Source organism: Schistocerca piceifrons, chromosome 4 (assembly GCF_021461385.2).
Source record: "Schistocerca piceifrons isolate TAMUIC-IGC-003096 chromosome 4, iqSchPice1.1, whole genome shotgun sequence".
Classification (NCBI taxonomy): Eukaryota; Metazoa; Arthropoda; class Insecta; order Orthoptera; family Acrididae; genus Schistocerca; species Schistocerca piceifrons.
This window is the reverse complement of record NC_060141.1, coordinates 186,762,884-186,785,010: the sequence shown is the minus strand read 5'-3', so window position 1 is coordinate 186,785,010 and position 22,127 is coordinate 186,762,884. Positions and strand designations below refer to the sequence as shown.

At 39.2% G+C, this 22,127-nt stretch overlaps 1 long non-coding RNA gene across 1 annotated transcript in view; it reads right to left on the bottom strand.

The window, feature by feature from the left end:
• LOC124795133 overlaps positions 1–22,127 on the bottom strand; it is a 60,545-nt gene that overhangs the window by 28,104 nt on the left and 10,314 nt on the right. The window contains exon 3 of the long non-coding RNA XR_007016648.1: positions 6,768–6,946. This is a non-coding gene — a long non-coding RNA (uncharacterized LOC124795133). The remainder of the gene's footprint in view (positions 1–6,767; positions 6,947–22,127) is intronic.

Below are 22,127 nucleotides of genomic sequence, written 5' to 3'. Positions count from 1 at the left end.
GTATTTGAATGCAACATTGTGTCAAAATTTCAACATAATTGGTGAAAAACGTTTGGAGATTTATAATTTTGAACAAACAACCAGTTACTCCTGTATCAATAAAAATGTAAATTCAAATATGCACATGATTTTATACAGCTATTTTTGTGTGTAAAATGTAAAGTGAAAATGCTGTTACCAGAAATCTCAAAAAGTGGGTGGTTTCAGTTCTGTCAGGCATGTCCAACAGAATGGAGACCACTTGTGGTGATGCAGCTGGTGCATACATTTATGTGAAATAGACAATGGGGAAAGAATGCAAAGAGACAAGTGAGAATTCATGACTTCCAGCCCCATAGGGCATTGTGGAAACACAGTGGCAAAGTTGAAAATTTGTGCTGTCTGGCGCAACTTTTCCACTGCATTTCTGTAAGAGCACGACAGGTTCTTGATGTTTATTTCAGTGTGGATGCACTAATATTGTCCAAACTCCTACGAGAACCAATAATTTGTAAATAGGAGATTAATGAACAAGGGACACTGCATTGCAGGGTGCAATATGTTGGAAATTTGAATCATTCAAGGACTGTGTCCAAATGACTGAAGCTGTTACAGCATCTGCTCAAGGGAAGCAATAAATCAAGGTTTCTAGTCCCAGTCCAGCACTAATTTTTGACTTCTGCCATTGAATTACCACTGGTTGGAAGCCATAGATTCCCATACACACCTTCTGTTTCTTTCCCCATTTCCTGCTTCAAGTAAAAGTCTGATGTTGTAATAAGTTCTTCACTGAAATGTGAATCACACACAAAACAAATGTGAACCAGATCTTTGTCTTTCCAAGGTACTGCTCTCGCCCATTTTTGAGCTCTAAACAAAATGTTTACCTTTACTTTCTCTGTAGACAGATCCACATATTGGAATGAGACAAGTGGGCATTTTTTATTATTCTTATTTAAATAATAGAAGCTATAACTCTTAACACCACTTTATCACCGAATCCTGCAACTCTGCAGCGCTCACTCGCAACACCATTCGCAAACTCACAAATAAGTACAGACACTAGCTATGCACACCTTCCAATACAGCATACTCATGTCATCTTGAGTCTCAAGTGACAGTATTGTCCTATGCCACCTGTGTTAATGTATGCAAAGTCAACACACTTTCTCTTCTGCTCAATGTGCTTAATTGCTTGTTGTCCACTTATATACACTTCTAAGTGTCCAGCTTTCTGTCATAGTGCTTCTGGTGGCTTGTCAGTAATCATTACTTCAGAGTCATCCACAAATAATGTTGTTTACCCATACTTGATATTTTGGAGGAAACCATTAAAGTAAATTAGGAACACTACTGGACAAAGCACACAACCCCACAGTACGCCTATATTTATGTATTTAGGGTCAGAAATACATTTTTTAATAAAGTTAGAGCTCATTGACATACATATAATTTCAGTCAGCTATACTATTTTCTAGGTATGACTGGAACCACTTGTTAACCACCCCATTATGCCCACATCATTTAGCTTATTTAATAGAATTTTATGATCCACTACGTCAAATGCATTAGCTAAACAGAAGGATATACCTTTTGCATAATTCTCTTTATACAGTGCTTCTAGGACATATTTTGTAAGATATGCTGTTCTTTTGAAAGTTGGCTATATTTATTTAAATAATTTATAAGTCTGTCTTTCATAATAGTTTCCATTATTACTGTCAAGTATGACAGTATCTAATGGTTCATATCTTATATCTCTGGCAGGAAACAAAGGGTGTTATTAGGAAAGAGACATGTATCGAGCTATCAGGCATCATCTAACTGGGAACTAATTACACATGGGGTCCCACAAGGTTCCATTTTGGGGCCCTTATATTTTCTTGTGTATATCAATGACCTTTCATCAGTAACATTACCAGGTGCCAAGTTCATTTTGTTTGCTGATGATACAAACATTGCAATAAATAGCAAATCAAATGTAGTCTTAGAAAGATCGGCTAATAAAATATTTGTGGACATTAATCACTGGTTCCTAGTCAATTCCTTTTCACTAAAATTTGAAAAAACACACTACACACAGTTCAGAACTTGTAAGGGGTGTCCCACGAGTATATGTCTAACATACAATGACAAGAAGATAGAAGAAGTGGACAGTGTTAAATTCTTGGGATTACAGCTTGATAATAAATTCAACTGGGAGGAGCACACCACAGACCTGCTGAAGCGTCTTAACAAATCTCTATTTGCAATACTAATTGTGTCAGACATAGGGGATATAAAAATGAAAAAGCTGGCATACTATGCTTACTTTCATTATATAATGTCATATCGGATTATTTTTTGGGGTAATTCATCAAGCCAAGGTGAAGTTTTCCAGGCACAAAAATGTGCAGTAAGAGTTATATGTGGTGTGAACTCAAGAACATCCTGCAGAAGCCTGTTTAGGGAACTAGGAATACTAACTACAGCTTCCCAATATATTTATTCCTTAATGAAATTTTTCATTAAAAATATATAACTTTTTCAAGCCAACAGCTCAATTCATGGAATCAATACTAGAAACAAGAATAATCTTCACAAGGATTTAAAGTTACTTAGTCTTGTACAAAAAGGTGTGCATTATTCAGGAACACACATTTTCAATAACTTGCCAGCAGCCATAAAAAGCTAAACAACCAATGAAATTCAGTTTAAGAGAAGCCTAAAGGATTTATTGGTGGCCAACTCCTTCTACTCCATTGATGAATTTCTCAGTAAAACCAACTTATATATATATATATATATATATATATATATATATATATATATATATATATATATATATATATATATATATATATATATATATATATATATATATAATAGAGGGAAACATTCCACGTGTGAAAAATATATCTAAAAACAAAGATGATGTGAATTACTGAACGAAAGCGCTGGCAGGTCGATAGACACACAAACATACACACAAAATTCAAGCTTTCGCAACAAACTGTTGCCTCATCAGGAAACAGGGAAGGAGAGGGAAAGACGAAAGGATGTGGGTTTTAAGGGAGAGGGTAAGGAGTCATTCCAATCCCGGGAGCGGAAAGACTTACCTTAGGGGGAAAAAAGGACGGGTATACACTCGCACACACACACACATATCCATCCACATATATACAGGCACAAGCAGACATATTTAAAGACCAAAAGTGATGATGATTGGTCTTTAAATATGTCTGCTTGTGTCTGTGTATGTGCGGATGGATATGTGTGTGTGTGTGTGTGTGTGTGTGTGTGCGCGAGTGTATACCTGTCCTTTTTTCCTTTTTTCCCCCTAAGGTAAGTCTTTCTGCTCCTGGGATTGAAATGACTCCTTACCCTCTCCCTTAAAACCCACATCCTTTTGTCTTTCCCTCTCCTTCCCTCTTTCCTGATGAGGCAACAGTTTGTTGCGAAAGCTTGAATTTTGTGTGTATGTTTGTGTGTCTATCGACCTGCCAGCACTTTCGTTCGGTAAGTCACATCATCTGTGTTTTTAGATAAGTCAAAGAGTTTTATATATATATATATATATATATATATATATATATATATATATATATATATATATATATATATATATATATATATATATATATATATATAATTTTTTTTTTTTTTTTTTCAGTGCAGTAATGTGTTCACTGTAAATGTGTGTGTGTAAGTAAGTAAGTAAAATCTAACTTCTGCATCATTTTAGTAGTGCAGTAATGTGTTAATTGTAAATAAGTATTATAGTAGTTGTATTACATGTTTATTACCTTATAAATAAACTTTTTTTTTAAATTCAGTGCATTAGTATTTGTAAAATGACTCTTTCATATAGTGTTCATTAAAAAATGACGATCATTCCACTTGGGACCTGTGGAATGGTACATTAGCTTATTTGTTTTAGTTGTAAATATTTGTCATATATTGTTGTATTTCTGACATGTTCTACATCCTGGAGGACCTCCTCACTACGGAACAATTGGAATGAAAGTAAATCTAATCTAATCCTATCTAAAGAGCAGTGAGGGTGACCTATGATTTCCTATATTATCAGAATTAGAAGAGTGGTAGTACTTAAGCATATTTCAATAAGTCAAGAAAGCAGCCCTGTTTGAATGATTGGTTTATCATGGCAACTAATGGCAATATTAGGTTCTCTAAACAGTCCTTAATCAGACAAATTGTTATTTTATCAAAACCTACTGAAATTTTATTTCTCAGTTTGTAAACTGCTTGTTCATATAAGCAACTTCTTGAAATTTTACCATTATCTCTGTTTCTATACTGCCAGATTAGATGTTTGTGTAGTCTGCCAGATATTGTGGATTTTTTTATTAGAATCCCTTTGTCTTTGACTTTTATGTTTGATTGATTGATCTTTCTGTGGCCTGCTTCCTGCTTTACAGTTTTCCATACTGATTTGTTTTCGCTTTCAGCAGTGAGTATCATTTTGGAATTATGAGCCCTCCCCACTACAAGCAACACTTTCCCATACTTTTTCCTATATCATTTATAAAAATCTGAGAAAGTTGAATTACTTTGCCTGTTTTTAATGGAGATGAGGTATTTGAGATGATTTTTGTGGTGCTTTCTGTTGCTTGTTTGTTTTGTGTAACTGTTGTTAATGGACATAATACTTTGTGAGAAGTTTTTCTTCAAATTTTGGTTTCAATAGCACCATGAAATTTTTTAATTTATCATTTTCATCTACCTCCCTGTATACTACATTACATGTTTGATGTCCTATTTGATTGATGAACTTGTGCCATTTAGTATAGAAAATATACTGTTGGTAGATAGGCTTTTTTGTGGCCACTTACATAATCATAATTTCATAATTTCACTTATGTAATCAGATAATCCTAGATCTACTACACCTGTCCTACAGTTTACTTTGTCTAAATCTGAAAACACAGGGCCAGTACCTGTCATTAATTGGATAGTTATTCTTGTTGCATTCTTAACTGACCACACTAAATTAAAACTTTATGTGATGCTAAGGAATAATTCCAGGTAGTATTAGGATTCAGTGCATTTATATGTATATCTCCACATATGAGGATGTTGCCATTAGGAGTGGATATCATATCAAGAACTTCACTGTTTGTAAATCCACAGGGTGTAGGAGATGATTATGGTGAACAACCACACAGTTGTAATGCACTGTAGAACAATATTTATTTCCAATGAGAGCACACACCCACAAGCATGTGAATATAATCAAGTCACCACATTGACTGCTGGTCAAAGAGTTGTTTGCATCAGAGCTGAGTTAACCAAAGCAATGATACCTCACAGAACAGTTAGCCCCCTGTCCCCTGTATCAGTCTGTGTCAAAGTGCAGGAGTGCAGTATGATGTGTGACTGGTATAAGGTGGAAGTAGTGTAAAAGGTCCATTCCTAGGTCTGGTTTTATGGTGTCCTTCATCAAAAATGTCCATGTGATGTGACAAGATAGTGACAGTTCCAGGGACTGGGTCATGAATCCATGCACATCAATTGATGAGCTGGTAGCCTCATGCAGTTGCAGTGCAGTGGGTTTGTTCCTTGCAATGAGACATCAAGTGGTAGAGGGTTGAAGTCAGAACTTAGGTCTCCTGAAAGGTGTTACATCAGAAGGTAAGAGGCAGGTGGTGCAGTTGAAAATGCGGTTCCCAGAAGTGCAAATGGTGTGACCCCATGTGAAAACATGTTCAAAGTGTGCATAAATTCAACCACAACATGTAACGTGGAGTACACAGTTGTTGCATGCAATACACTGAAGTGTGGGATAAGTTAAATTTGATGGTTTGCAGACATTGTTGTGAAGTTGTAGTGAAATCCTATTTGGAAGCCCAGTACTAATACTTACTGAATTGGGGAGCCAGTTGCAGGCACTGTCATGTGGCCACATGACAGGCAACAGTTGAGCACAGTGTTCTGTGTGCATAGTGTCCCATGTGGTCATAGTGGCATGTGGGGCTAGTTTCTCAGAATGTCATCATTTGTCATATGGTACCAGCAGAACTGGTTCTGCTCATGTCCAATGTGGCCAGTCATGCATCGCAGCTGCATGGGCAGATGTGGTTAAAAGTGTTCCATGCAGGCATGAGCCCAGCTTACTTAGTGGTATTCTGTGCAGGTCTGGGCACAATGTAGTTGGTGGTGTTCTGCACAGGTACAGACACAGGGTGGTTAGCAGTATTCTGTGTCAGCATGAGAGCAACTCGGATGGCAGGGAAGTGGGGGATTGTTGGTGTCATGCAGCAAATGACGTCAGTATGGCTGGGCACAGAGATGACAGAGAAGGAAACAGTCAGGCAAAGTCTATCAGCCTTGTCCACTGCTTGGAAGTAAACATGACGAGGCTGACATTATAGCACATGGCTGACAGTATTTTTGCGAATGATATGAGTGCTTGTTGGTGTTCTTTGAAATGTTCTTGGTGTAACTGATCATCTTTTGTCCACGAAAGACGTTGAATTGTGTTAAACAAGCATGAATCCAATTAGATGCAATATCACAGTTCATCAGTTGCATGCTATTTTTGCAAGATGGGAACAGTGGTGAAGTCCCACAGTAAATTGTTTTTTACTCCCCCTTGTTCAGGACCACAGTCATAAGCTGAACCACAGTACTGAAGCACAACACTTGCACAACTTATGTCTATAGACAGTCAAAGAGTCTATTGAGAAGCCTTGCGCTGTCCAGAAAACATATGTGCGGCATGCAAATGACGGTTATGCCAGGGTCACACTGATCTTGTGTAGTAATCGTATTGGCAGGATAATTACCTCATATGTGGTTTCGCGAATGTTGATCCATGGTGGCAGATATATTGGATGAAGATACATTGTCTGTCAGTGAAAACTGTGCAGCACAATGGGAGGACATCAGTAGCATTGTCAATGTGTAATTGTTGGAATGATGAATTTCTGTGTGATCATGATTGTTGAGAGTCATCAGCATAGATCTAGAGCATAAATGAGATTCTTACAGCAAATAAGCACACAGTCCTAATGCAATGTAGAAAAATATTTATTATTGACAAGAGCATATATATATAAGTGTGCTAACACAATCAAGTCATTATAATAATAATAATAATAATAATAATAATAATAATAATTGTATTGTCGTTCAGCTGATTACAGCAATAGACAAAGTCAAGAGCATATATTTCTACATAAACTACTATATCGATGTAAATTGGTTTACATAAAATAGGTACACATTAGAATACAGTATTTTCATCTTCAAAGAATTCATCAATGGTGTAAAACAGATTGTTCACTAGTAGCTTGTATAATTTAGCTTTAAAGATATTTACAGGTAGTTCTTTAAAGTCACCACTTAGTCTATTAAACATCCTTAGTCCAAGAACTAGGTAAGAGTTATGCGATTTTGATAATCTATGATATGGTACGTCTACAGATGTTCTGTTTCTAGTATTATGGCTATGAATATCACTTCTCAACAATTTGACACATTGTTTCTAATGTACATTAAAACATTGTAGATGAATAAGTTCACTACTGTAAGACACTACATTTTAATAAACAGAGGTTTACAATGTTCTGTTTTATCATAATCTGATATTATTCTTATTACTTTCTTCTGTAAATGTGAAATGTCATTTACGTGACAGCTACTACCCCACAGTAAAATTCCATAAGAGATGATGCTTTGGAAGAAGGCAAAATATGCTGATCTCACATAGTCATTGGGAACATGTCTTTTTAAATTTCTAATTAGATAAATAACTCTTGAAAGCCTAGCCAATATATTTTTAATGTGTGGTTCCCATGTCAATTTATTGTCAATAGTAACACCTAAAAATTTAACAGTTTCTAATTCCTGGTAGTTAGGAATCTCTTTGAGGCTAAAGTAAAGTGTCTGGGTTTTGTTTTCATTTAGCAAGAAGCCATTAGCATTGAACCATAATGAGGACTGAGCAAGGGTATTTTCGGTCAGTGTTTTCAGTGTACCTAGATCAGAGCTTTTATGTAGAAAAGTTGTGTCATCAGCATACAATATTGTATGAGAATTTATGAATAAGTGCAGGTCATTAATCATCAGTATAAACAGTAAAGGTCCAAGCACCGACCCTTGAGGCACTCCGTACCTAACATTAACCAAATTTGATTTCTCCCTACCAATGCACGCAACTTATTGATGGTTCTCTAGAAAAGAGCTGAACATATTTATACTGTTGTCATCAAAACCATAGTAAACTAGCTTATTCAGCACAGTGTCATGCTCTACACAGTCAAAGGCTCTGCTCAGGTCACAAAATGTAGCCTGGGCATAGACCAACTGTCGGTCAAAGATACTGTTGCATCAGAGATGAGTCAACTGCCAGTGATGGTACCTTGGAGGCCAATGTTCTCACGAGGTTAGACAAAAAGATATTCATATCTCCACTAGGAGATCCATATAAACATAAAATAATCAGTTTTCTACACTTATTTGGTCCCTTAATTCTACTGCTGTGAACTTAAAATGTTTCTCTTCACTGATTGCACACAGCTCACTTCTGAAATTCAATGGCTACTTTCACAGAAATACAACAACCTCCACAGTTCATAGATGTTCTACTGTATGCACAGGCTAAATTTTAAGACTTTAATACTACATGATTAATTTAAGATTATTTGCACTGGTGTTCTGTGATACAAAAAACTGAGCAATCTACACACTCCACCTCAATCTCGAGCTTTTGTACCTCATTTGTTAGACACTGAATATTTTGGTGAACAGTTGTTAATTTATTATTACTACTTTAGCATTTTCCTTCTCTATATTTTATTGTTATTGTGAATAATTTTAAGTGCATCATGAATTTAATTACATTTACTTTTCTTAAATAAATTTGTGAATTACCACCTTCTTCAGATGTTATTTTTAATTATTTCATGCTAAGGATCATTGTGCCTAGTCCAAATAAGTGCACGCCATCCATTTCCAAACATTTTTCAGTTGGAAATTTGTTTGGGCCAGTGAATATTGATGAATATTTACCACATTTGTCACATTGTTCCCTAATGTCAATGTTTATATTGTTCGTGTAAGTATTAAAGTTCCACTGATTATCATTCTAGAGCTTTTATACACTTTTAGCTGAGCAAATTTTGCTTTGTGGTTCATTTATGATGATGATAAACATTGTTGTAATATGTATTCCTGGTTCCTATTTGCAACTTTCAGCACAACTGCTTTTGTAAGATCTACTTAAATCATTAGATAACAAATCAGAGGGTACTGGCGTTTTCTGTGACCCATCAAAAGCCTTTGACTGTGTGAATCACAGCACTCTCTTGGGTAAATTAGAATATTATGGTGCCACTGGCAGTGCTGCAAAATGGTTTGAGTCTTATCTAACCAATAGGAAATAAAGGGTGTCATTGCAAAATACCTGTACAATAAGCAGTCAGTATTCATCTGATTGGGAATTAATTACATGTTATATTCCTCAAGGTTCCATTTTGGGCCTGTTGCTTTTTCTTGTGTGTCTTAATGATCTCTTGTGTGTTACACTGCCAGATGCTATATTTGTTTTGTTTGCAGATGATACAAACATTGCAATAAATGGCAAGTCAAGTACAGATTCAGAAATGACTGCTAATCAGATTTTCACTGATGTCAATAAATTGTATGAAGTTAAATTCACTGTCATTAAACTTTGAAAAGAGCCACTATATGCAGTTCATAACCCGTATGAGATTTCCTTCCAGCATATGTATTACATATGAGGACATGCAGATCGAAGAGGTTGACAGGGTTAAATTTCTGGGATTACAACTCAATAATAAATTCAGTTGTGAAATGCATTGCTGAAGCACCTAAACATGTCTGTATTTGGCGTGAGAGTTATGTCACATGTAGGAGATATAAATATAACTTGCATACTTTGCTTGCATTCGTTCTATTATCTTGTGGGGATCAAGACGTTACGTATGGTAATATCGAACACAACATTAAGTATTCGCTCATTTATAATGAATTAACTTTATTTTGAACATGTCGGTACAAACACATCCACTCGAATACAGAGTTCGGAACACACTGAGATCAACATTTTTCAAAGAAGTTAATTCTCAAAGATGAGGCAGTTGACTCTTACAGTCCATAATCGCCACAGAGCCCCTGCCGGTAGTGCTGAGCACGGTAAGGATGATGAGAGGCGTGTGTCCACCTGGCCGACTGACGGCGCAGGTGCGCGTGACCGATCGTGTCGTGGCAGGCGCTAGTGCGAGGCGCGATCAGACCGATTCTTGACGTCTTGGAAGGCGCGACCAGCGGAGGGAAGGAGGCTCGGAAGGCATCCACAGGTTGACCGTGCCATGCTGCTGATGGCATGGTGAAAGCAGAAGGCGGCGGCGTGTCGTTGGGGAGAACACTGTCATGCTGAGGCCGTGCAGCGCAGCGGGGTTTTGATCTGATCAAAAGCACGGAGTGCGTCGAAGATGCGATGCGATGTATTGCTAAAGTATTTCCCAGCATCCGGATGAGCAACACTCACGGTAATGACGGAGTTATAGAGGCGCTTGATGTCGCAGCAGGGAAGAAAACAGCATGCTGCACATGACTGACCTTGGCGGCTGTGTGTGTGTCACAGCGGTAGATGGCAGGATGCTCCAAGCGGAGTTGATAGTATTGGTGTTTTGATGTGCAAAACAGCCATGATCGAAGGTTGAGGGGTGTGGCCATGATGCATGGTAACGGTGAGAGGTGGTGGAAGGGGGACGTGATCGGCAAAACCATGGTCAGAGCAGGAAGGCAATGAGATGTAGTGTGAACGTGAAGAAGTCGAATCAGCGGATGAACTACTGGTCCATGGCAGAGAGGTGACACAGTTCGATGGAACTGGAGCTGCGTGTGTGCTGTCACTGTCAACGCTGCTGTTGAGTCGTAAGGCTGCAAGCTGCTCATGCGAAACTGCTGCACAGTTGTGCGTCAGAGTGGAAAGATGCTCACTCGTCAAAGCAGAAACAGAAGATGTGTTGGTCGTACATTGCAGAGATAGTGAAGAGGGTGGCAAAGCAAGCGGCACTGGAATGCGACTGGTTATGCCATGGTACAGAAACGAAGTGTCTGGGACTACCAAGTGAAGGTGGCAGCAGCGTAAATAAGTTGCTTGTATCACATCAGTAACATAGGATTTCCACTTGAAGTGGCATGATGATAACAGTTGTGACATCTGGGACATAGATCCATGTAGCGCGATCGTCAGGGTATTAGTTGTAGCTGGTAGTAATGGCGAAGAATTGTCAGCAGTCGGAGGCGGAACAATGACAGGAGCATCTCGTTGCATGTCATGCTCGGTCGGTGTCAGCTGCAGCATGTGTAACTGATCTTGTACCAACAAGTTGTATGTCACAATTTGCTCACGTAGCTCAGGTGAAAATGCATCTCACATGTCACACTTGGTCAGTGGCGGCTGCAGCATGTGTAACTGATCTTGTACCAACAAGTTATATGTCACAATTTGCTCATGTAGCTGTCGCAGTTGTTCAGGCAAAAATGTATGTCGTGAAGCAGTGTGCTCTGTATCACTGAGTAAGAAGGGATCAAAATCAGAATCTGTCTCTATCAAAGGGTAACCTGGCGTACAAGACAAGGTCAGCAGCACAGTATTGACGTAACAGTTTGAGTAGAAGAGATCGTGTGTGCGATCGCAAATGTAAAACTCAGCACTCAGCAGCGGCGGAGTGAGAACACGTTCACTGCTGTATGAAACATTGATATGGCTGAAATCGTCTTCTGGGGTGGGTGAACAAGTTATGAGCGAAATCAAGTAGTGAACGGCCAGGCGATAAGCATGCATAGTGTCGGCGAGTTGTTGACAAGATGCGAGTGCGGTAGAGGTGGCAGGATCATACATCACGCAGCTACTTGTTTTGACTGGGCCAAGGTCAGTGAGCCAGTAGGCGGCGGCCGTGACATCACTGTCTGTAGCGGTCAAGCAGAGCCGGTGTGACTCAGGTGCTGTATAGAGGGAGGCGTGGCACATCCAGTGTTGCACTGAGAAATAGCTGGCATTGTCGTTGGTGTAATTGGTGCATTGTTGTTGACCGATAGGATGCCCTTTGTGAAACTGCTCCTGTGATGTTGGTGATAGGTGCTGAATTAAAGGGGCTTTCGCTTAGGTATACTTGTCACTCAAATTGTCACAGATAATGTCCGTAATTATATAATGGTAGTCCTTTAGGTGCCTAAAGAGTACAAGGTATTTTTCACTTTCGTCGGTGATGCCATAAGAGGAGAATATATACTCCGTGGCCATGAACGACATTCGAAGTTGGTCCGAGAGAAATGTTGGTAGTTGAATGCTGCAAATGAGGGACAAGTGCGGAGAAGCGCTGGTAAAGTTGGCGCGAACATTCGAACTCTGGAAGACGGGCTGTGCAGAAACCAGGTCAAACGAATTTGCATGCGGCATGGAAGATGCGGTAGCCATGAGTGGCGTTTGTGAATTTGACCAGGCATGCGATTTAGCCGTAATTCGGAGTTCGTGTGAACCAGGATTTGCAACATAGTCCCCGTTTGTTGCAGTCCTTGTTTGGCATGATTTTCCGATGTCGAAGCACTGCACGAAGTTAATTCATTACAGAAAAGCAAGTCAAAATTGTCCAAATTAATCAGCGAAGGAGCACTGCACTGTCCGGAAGTGAAATTAACCAACGCGTTGAGCGGGTTTTGAAGGACAACGTGGGCACCTCAGTCACATTTTCGATGTGTGAGAAGGTGACAAAAGTTACCAAAAAGCACAATTCACACAAGAGTCGGGAATTTACACACTAATTACACTTTCTGTACACTGCATCCAGATGCGGCGTGATGCAAAGTCGATGGACGTAGAAATCCGACAAAAGGTTGCTGCATTGTTTGTCCATGGCGATGTTCCAGTACACATTTTTGGCATTGTAAGTGGTGTTCATGAGCATTGGGGTCACCAGTATGGGGATCGAGATGTTACGAACCCAACATTAAGTATTTGCTTGTTTATAATGAATTAACTTTATTTTGATCATGTTGGTACAAACACATCTGCTCAAATACAGAGTTCAGAACACACTGAGATCAACAGTTTTCAAAGAAGTTCGTTGTCAAACATGAGGTGGTGGGCTCTTGCAGTCGATAACCACCACAATCTTATATGGGATCATATTCTGGAATAACTCATCGAATCGAGCAGAAGTTTTTAACATGCAAAAGCATGTAACAAGAATGATTTGTTGGGTAAATTCAAGAACATCATGTGTAAATCTGTTCAAGTAACTTTGTATTCTAACCACCGCTTCTCAGTATATTTATTCCTTAGTGAAATCTGTTGCAAGTAATATTTCTCTGTTTCCAACCAATAACTCAATACATAGTGTCAATACTAGGAGTAAGAACAAACTACATAAAACCCTAAAATCACTTACCTTTGTCCAAAAACAGGTCCAATAAGCAGGAACACACGTTTTCAACAAATTGCCAGCAACCATTAAAAACTTGATTTCAGATAAAGCACTATTTAAACAGAGTCTGAAAGACTTCTTGATACACAAATGATTCTACTCCGTAGATGAATATCTTAACAGGGAGTGTTAGGTCAGCTTAAGTAAAATTGCCTGTTAGATTTCAGTTTTGAGAGTACTTGGTCACAAGGGATAATTAGGTATTTTTTGTGTGATAAATTTATTAAAGATGCACATGTAAGTTTCATTCTGACAGTGTATTAATTCTGTAAACATTAGCCATTCCGGTTAACTGTAACGTATTCACCTATTTTGATAGTCTCCTGACAAACAAACAGGGCAGTGAGTGTTATATTCAAATGTTTTACATTTTTTATGTTATACTTACTTAGTTGTTCCACATCACAAGAATCAACTATGAAACAAAAACTGAATCGAATCCAATCTCTAATCTTTCACCTCCAGGAACCAAGTGAAATCCACAATTCCATGGTTTCTGAATTACAGGTGAAAAAACAAGGTTCATCACATGTTATCATTCTTTCCAAGAAATTAGGATCATTTTCAATGGTATTCAAAGTGTCAGAAGAAACATTTTCATGAACTACTTTCTGTTCAATTGTATTTTTGCCACTAGTTCTGCGCACATTTTTCTCATGTTACATTGGTTACATAAAATTTGCCTAACACATACTTCGTAAATTCCTACAGTTTCAACAACTAATCAAATATTCAACTGATGGTCAGGCCAAATCAGAATAACTAATTTTTTGATTTTTTCATCCAACTTTGATGTTGAGGAGCATCCCAGGCATGAGTCATCTTAAACTTCTTCATGGCCATCTTGGAAATGCTTGAACCACACAAAAATTCACATATGTGATAAACAGTCTTTATCACATACTTCTTTTAGTAAAAGATAGGTTTCGGTAGCAGTTTTCTTTTTTTCTTTTTCTTTTCCATGTGAAATCATGACAGTTGTGGGCTGTATTATCAAACTTATCTTTTTCCGGCAAAACAAAATAACAGCTCTTACACACACAAAAGCCACAGCCACACCAATTTGTCTACGGACACCAGAGATGTTGCATTTGACTGAGAAGGCTCCACACTTCATAGTTATTGGTTGTTTATCTTTGGCACATGCATATTTACTCTGGGACAGCATCAGTCCCATTATTTCATAGCCACATCTCATAAATCATAAATACAACAGCCCTTTGTAGGTTATTGACCTGTTACATGTGCCTCAGGCTCATTGAATTTCTTCTATAATCTTCCTTCTGCAACTATTAAATGTGGTGAACTGTTATTAAATAATGTGCACCCCAGTCTAGAATTTGCTTTTCATTTCTCTCCACATGTATAATAATACTAAGTTCAGCTCAATAGTCAGTGTTTTAAATATTTGTATCAATATCATAAAACAAGTAAGTGAGAATTCCAACTGGGAATACTCATAGGAAGAAGCAAAAGGTCAATAAATACAAGTAACACACATTTAGTGCCAAACAAGGACATACAAAGAACCATGTGTGCACGACACAACAAATTGTTTGAGCCAAAGATACTCTCCATGTAGGAGGCTAAACTCATTCCTGAAGAGTTTTGTTTCTAATATTTGATGTCATCGATGGTGAGGTCACAACAGAGGCTGAGTCCCCCTTGCTTGCCCCCCCCCCCCCTCACTCCCTGCTGCCACCGTCCATTCCCTGGCAGAAGGATGTCGCTGAAGCTCGTAGCTGCTGGGTCAGCTACGCATGACCAGCTGTGCCATGATTGGTTCCATTGCAGGGCACAGCCACACCATTTCTCAGTAAGAAGAGACAATGTAATGCTGCTGTTATTGTATCACCCCATAACATGATGTACTCTTAGTCTGCTTCATGAATGCAAATATTCTTGGTGAGCCCTGCGGCTGGGGTGGCAGTATTCTTAGTCACGCAATGTGTTGTTTCACTCTCCAGACTAGAGCTGATAGGCATGCATCATCTGTCATTGTACAAGGGAGACAAAATCTGCTGATAAATCGAGTAGCCCACCACGTAAAAGTTCTGCTGAAGAGGCATCGAGGTCTTCTTTGAACTTGGAACAGATACCTAAAAGAAGCCAGGGAAGGACTCTGTCCACTAACTCCCCATGGCACAAAAGGGCTTATTTGAGTGTTCAAAGCCAGAATTCATCAAAACCATTGCTATGTGGATAGTAGGCTGTGGTATGATAGCACTGGTCGTTGCAAAGGTTACATAGTTTGTAGAATAGTGCAGACTCAAGCTGGTGGCCTTGATCAGTAGTGAAGGAAGTTTGACAACCAAAATGCAGTATCCACAATTCTTCATCATCATTTCTGCCATTATGTCTGGCAAGCATATTGCCTCAACACAGCATGTGACCCGATCTATCATGGAAAGAATATACCGGAAACCATCCAACTACAGTAATGAGCCAACCAGGTCAATGTGGACATGTTGTAACTGGCCTTTGAGTATTTCATATTGCCCATTTTTTTTTTAGACATGCATGTCCACAAGTTTTGCAGCACTGGCAAGCTGTTCACGTTTGGGTTTGCAGTTTGCTGTCTCACTTCACATCCCCACTGGACAAATTATTCTGTAACAAGTTTAGTAGTCAGGTACTCTGCCAGGTGTGCAGTCCATGCAAGCTATCAAGAATAGGCTTCCTGATAGTGAAAGGGACTAGTGGCAAGAGGCAGTTATGTGACACATCACACGACAGGAACCAAGGATAGTATATTGCTCAAGATTCTAACTAGTTGTGCTATCATATAGGAGAGTACAGGTTTGAGTATCCTGTTGTTGGGCCTTGGCAAGTTCATTGTAATTGATATCAATGGGTAGTGCATTTACTTGAGGTAGGTAATAAGCCATGATATTGTCTGTGTCCTTGAGATGTTGTTGTCTTCAGTTCTGAGGCTGGTTTGATGCTGGGATGTCTGTAGTAAATTGTGCAACATAAAGAGAATGGTGGAAAAGGGTGTGGAGAACAGTCTTTTGCTGGATTATGTGTGGAATCTGCCACTGGTTGGTTGTTGTTGTTGTGGTCTTCAGTCCTGAGACTGGTTTGATGCAGCTCTCCATGCTACTCTACCCTGTGCAAGCTTCTTCATATCCCAGTACCTACTGCAACCTACATCCTTCTGAATCTGCTTAGTGTATTCATCTCTTGGTCTCCCCCTACGATTTTTACCCTCCACACTGCCCTCCAATACTAAATTGGTGATCCCTTGATGCCTCAGAACATGTCCTACCAACCGATCCCTTCTTCTGGTCAAGTTGTGCCACAAACGTCTCTTCTCCCCAATCCAATTCAATACTTCCTCATTAGTTATGTGGTCTACCCATCTAATCTTCAGCATTCTTCTGTAGCACCACATTTCGAAAGCTTCTATTCTCTTCTTGTCCAAACTATTTACCGTCCATGTTTCACTTCCATACATGGCTACACACCATACAAATACTTTCAGAAATGACTTCCTGACACTTAAATCTATACTCGATGTTAACAAATTTCTCTTCTTCAGAAACGCTTTCCTTGCCATTGCCAGTCTACATTTTATATCCTCTCTACTTCGACCATCATCCGTTATTTTGCTCCCCAAATAGCAAAACTCCTTTACTACTTTAAGTGTCTCATTTCCTAATCTAATACCCTCAACATCACCCGACTTAATTTGACTACATTCCATTATCCTCGTTTTGCTTTTGTTGATGTTCATCTTATATCCTCCCTTCAAGACACCATCCATTCCGTTCAACTGCTCTTCCAAGTCCTGTGCTGTCTCTGACAGAATTACAATGTCATCGGCTAACCTCAAAGTTTTTATTTCTTCTCCATGGATTTTAATACCTACTCCGAATTTTTCTTTTATTTCCTTTACTGCTTGCTCAATATACAGATTGAATAGCATCGGGGAGAGGCTACAACCCTGTCTTACTCCCTTCCCAACCACTGCTTCCATTTCATGTCCCTCGACTCTTATAACTGCCAACTGGTTTCTGTACAAATTGTAAATAGCCTTTCGCTCCCTGTATTTTACCCCTGCCACCTTTAGAATTTGAAAGAGAGTATTCCAGTCAACATTGTCAAAAGCTTTCTCTAAGTCTACAAATGCTAGAAACGTAGGTTTGCCTTTCCTTAACCTTTCTTCTAAGATAAGTCGTAAGGTCAGTATTGCCTCATGTGTTCCAGTATTTCTACGGAATTCAAACTGATCTTCCCCAAGGTTGGCTTCTACTAGTTTTTCCATTCGTCTGTAAAGAATTCGTGTTAGTATTTTGCAGCTGTGACTTATTAAATTGATTGTTCGGTAATTTTCACATCTGTCAACACCTGCTTTCTTTGGGATTGGAATTATTATATTCTTCTTGAAGTCTGAGGGTATTTCGCCTGTTTCATACATTTTGCTCACCAGATGGTAGAGTTTTGTCAGGACTGGCTCTCCCAAGGCCGTCAGTAGTTCCAATGGAATGTTGTCTACTCCGGGGGCCTTGTTTCGACTCAGGTCTTTCAGTGCTCTGTCAAACTCTTCACGCAGTATCGTATCTCCCATTTCATCTTCATCTACATCTTCTTCCATTTCCATAATATTGTCCTCAAGTACATCGCCCTTGTATAAACCCTCTATTTACTCCTTCCACCTTTCTGCTTTCCCGTCTTTGCTTAGAACTGGGTTTCCATCTGAGCTCTTTATGTTCATACAAGTGGTTCTCTTATCTCCAAAGGTCTCTTTAATTTTCCTGTAGGCAGTATCAATCTTACTCATAGTGAGATAGGCCTCTACATCCTTACATTTGTCCTCTAGCCATCCCTGCTTAGCCATTTTGCACTTCCTGTCGATCTCATTTTTGATACGTTTGTATTCCTTTTTGCCTGCTTCATTTACTGCATTTTTATATTTTCTCCTTTCATCAATTAAATTCAATATTTCTTCTGTTACCCAAGGATTTCCACTAGCCCTCATCTTTTTACCTACTTGATCCTCTGCTGCCTTCACTATTTCATCCCTCAAAGCTACCCATTCTTCTTCTACTGTATTTCTTTCCCCCATTCCTGTTAATTGTTCCCTTATGCTCTCCCTGAAACTCTGTACAACCTGTGGTTCTTTCAGTTTATCCAGGTCCCATCTCCTTAAATTCCCACCTTTTTGCAGTTTCTTCAGTTTTAATCTACAGGTCATAACTAATAGATTGTGGTCAGAGTCCACATCTGCCCCTGGAAATGTCTTACAATTTAAAACCTGGTTCCTAAATCTCTGTCTTACCATTATATAATCTATCTGATACCTTTTAGTATCTCCAGGGTTCTTCCATGTATACAACCTTCTATCATGATTCTTAAACCAAGTGTTAGCTATGATTAAGTTGTGCTCTGTGCAAAATTCTACCAGGCGGCTTCCTCTTTCATTTCTTAGCCCCAATCCATATTAACCTACCACGTTTCCTTCTCTCCCTTTTCCTACACTCGAATTCCAGTCACCCATGACTATTAAATTTTCGTCTCCCTTCACTATCTGAATAATTTCTTTTATTTCATCATACATTTTTTCAATTTCTTCACCATCTGCAGAGCTAGTTGGCATATAAACTTGTACTACTGTAGTAGGTGTGTGCTTTGTATCTATCTTGGCAACAATAATGCGTTCACTATGCTGTTTGTAGTAGCTTACCCGCATTCCTATTTTCCTATTCATTATTAAACCTACTCCTGCATTACCCCTATTTGATTTTGTGTTTATAACCCTGTAGTCACCTGACCAGAAGTCTTCTTCCTCCTGCCACCGAACTTCACTAATTCCCACTATATCTAACTTTAACCTATTCATTTCCCTTTTTAAATTTTCTAACCTACCTGCCCGATTAAGGGATCTGACATTCCACGCTCCGATCCGTAGAACGCCAGTTTTCTTTCTCCTGATAACGACATCCTCTTGAGCAGTCCCCGCCCGGAGATCCAAATGGGGGACTATTTTACCTCCGGAATATTTTACCCAAGAGGACGCCATCATCATTTAATCATACAGTAAAGCTGCATGCCCTCGGGAAAAATTATGGCCGTAGTTTCCCCTTGCATTCAGCCGTTCGCAGTACCAGCACAGCAAGGCCGTTTTGGTTATTGTTGCAAGGCCAGATCAGTCAATCATCCAGACTGTTGCCCTTGCAACTACTGAAAAGGCTGCTGCTCATCTTCAGGAACCACATGTTTGTCTGGCCTCTCAACAGATACCCCTCTGTTGTGGCTGTACCTACGGTACGGCTATCTGTATTGCTGAGGCATGCAAGCCTCCCCACCAACGGCAAGGTCCATGGTTCATGGGGGGGGGCACTGGTTGGTGGTCCATGTAAATAGTGAGTGGTCTACCTTTCATGTCATCCTTGAAGTGATGCAATGCCCCACAGCCAGTGTGCAATTCTCTGTCATAAGCTGACCACTTACACTGAGACTTTTGTTAGAATAAGTGTAATGGTAGTTGCATATCTGAAACTCTCTGTTGAAATGCAGCTCTGATTGCAGTGTTACTAGCATCAGAGTAACTGACAAGGGAGTTGTCATGATCAGATGGGATAACATTGTAGCACATAATAAGCTGTGCTTACATCAGTTGAATGCATTTGAGTGATGCATGCTACCGCATGTGTTTTGTCAACCAAATCATCTGTCAACAGCACATGTATGGCTGCCACTTGTGGGAAATGATGCTTGTAGAAATTAATCATGTTGCAAAATTACCATAACTTATCACTAGGATGCCCAAGCCTTTTTTTCTAACTTGGATGCCTGAGGTGTGTGTTTGGGGGGGGGGGGGGGGGGGGGGGTTGTTCCGCGAGCCCACAGGTATTAAATAAGTTTACTGATCAAAAATTACAACTTTCAAAATGGTTTATGTATTTTAACTAAGGCATCGGTTTATAAATGTTGTTAATTGTTATAAATATTGGACTGAGTGAATAAAAAATTGACATATTACAATACAAAATACAGATGTGTTCATATACAATAGACTACTCTGAGTCCTCAACTTCAAGGCAAGAGACACACTACACAATTTTTTTCTGAATGTGTGTTACACAATGTTTATGACACTGTCCACAATACTGTTTTGGTTTACTTAGATTGTTGTACTTCCGCTTCTTTGTTTTAGCTTCTCTTACACAAATACGGCACCGACCTTTCCCTGCAGGAGGCTTACATGCTTCTGTTGGCACTTCTTTGATTTTCTTTTGTAGAATAGTCTCCACTGATTGAACAATTTGGTTAGCTAACCCTCTTGCACTGGCACTTCTTTCTTCTACCTACAATTTCACTAGTTCCATCCCAGCTTGCAGGAGATAAAGTTTCCTTTTGTTGTGTTTCTTTTCATTCCATCTTGGATGTTGCTGGATGAATTTGGTGGTTGCATTGATAGCACAAATGTTGATGAGAGAGTAAAATACATTTTTGCTGTGTAGGACACCAAAGTTACTGGAGGCCTACGTGTTGATGGATCTGTGAACAAGAACATTGATGAATATAGCTCTCAATTTGACATGTTCTTCATTATGTCTGGAATATGCTTCCTGTTTGACTGGAGAATTCCTACTGTAGTAACTTTGTAGTCTTGGTATAATTCTTCCACCAAATCCACCAATGTGTAGTATCGGTCTGTAGTAATATTTCAACCAGTATCTTTCACAGGTGCTACCAGATGTTTGACAACAGCTGCTGAACCCCATTCTTCTTTCGACAAATTCTGAACATTACCTGCATAGGGTTCCATATTCAAGATGTATCTGTCAACTGCATCGGACATCATGCATAAAAGGATGCCATACTTGCCCAGTTTATCCTTCATAAATACTTTGAAGGGGCAGCACCCTCTAAACAAGCTGAGCATCTCATCAATGGTGAGGTGGACCCCTGGTTTATACGATAGTGGAAATCTAACATTCACTTTGTTGAAAACATCACGGATTGCTGTGAACTTGTCTGCTTCCCTTCTTAGCTGGCGGGTACTTTGTCATCAAACCTTATGATTGCAATAAGTTCCTTGAAACATTCTCTTGCCATAACACCTTTGTAAACTGGCCGACCCATTAGGTCTGACCAAAGATCATGTACACTGACAGAATTGTCCTTCTTTGCCTCCATAGATTCCTATAAAAGCATACAATTCTTTCTCATTAGTCAAAGTAACATTTCGCTTAACTGCCTCTTCATTTGAATGTTTTACTATAACATCCATGATGTCAGGTGTAAGAAGTAACTTCAAGGCTTCTCCAGGTGAATGGCAAACACCAGCTGGAGTTACTCCTGCCTGTTCTCTTACTATATTAGCAACAGACCTCCAAGGAATTCTAGGCTGTGTGGTTACGTAACTTCTTCCAGACTTGGCCACAATAACATCCAGATGGTCACTGCCTGAAGCTGCGCTATCTCCATCTTCTCTAACATCCACATCACTTTCCCGATCTGAATCATACTCCATAACACCATCCTCATATTCACTTTCACTCCCCAAGTCAGAATCTTTGTCTAAAATTTCATTCAGAACTCTTTCTACAGGTGAGTCACATATTCTTTTAGTCATTTCTAAGTCTGGGTGTGAACAATAGGAAACTGCACTAACTCACCACAAGTTTACAAGATAAATAACAGCTGACTGACATCAACAATCACTTCCTCTGAAAGTAA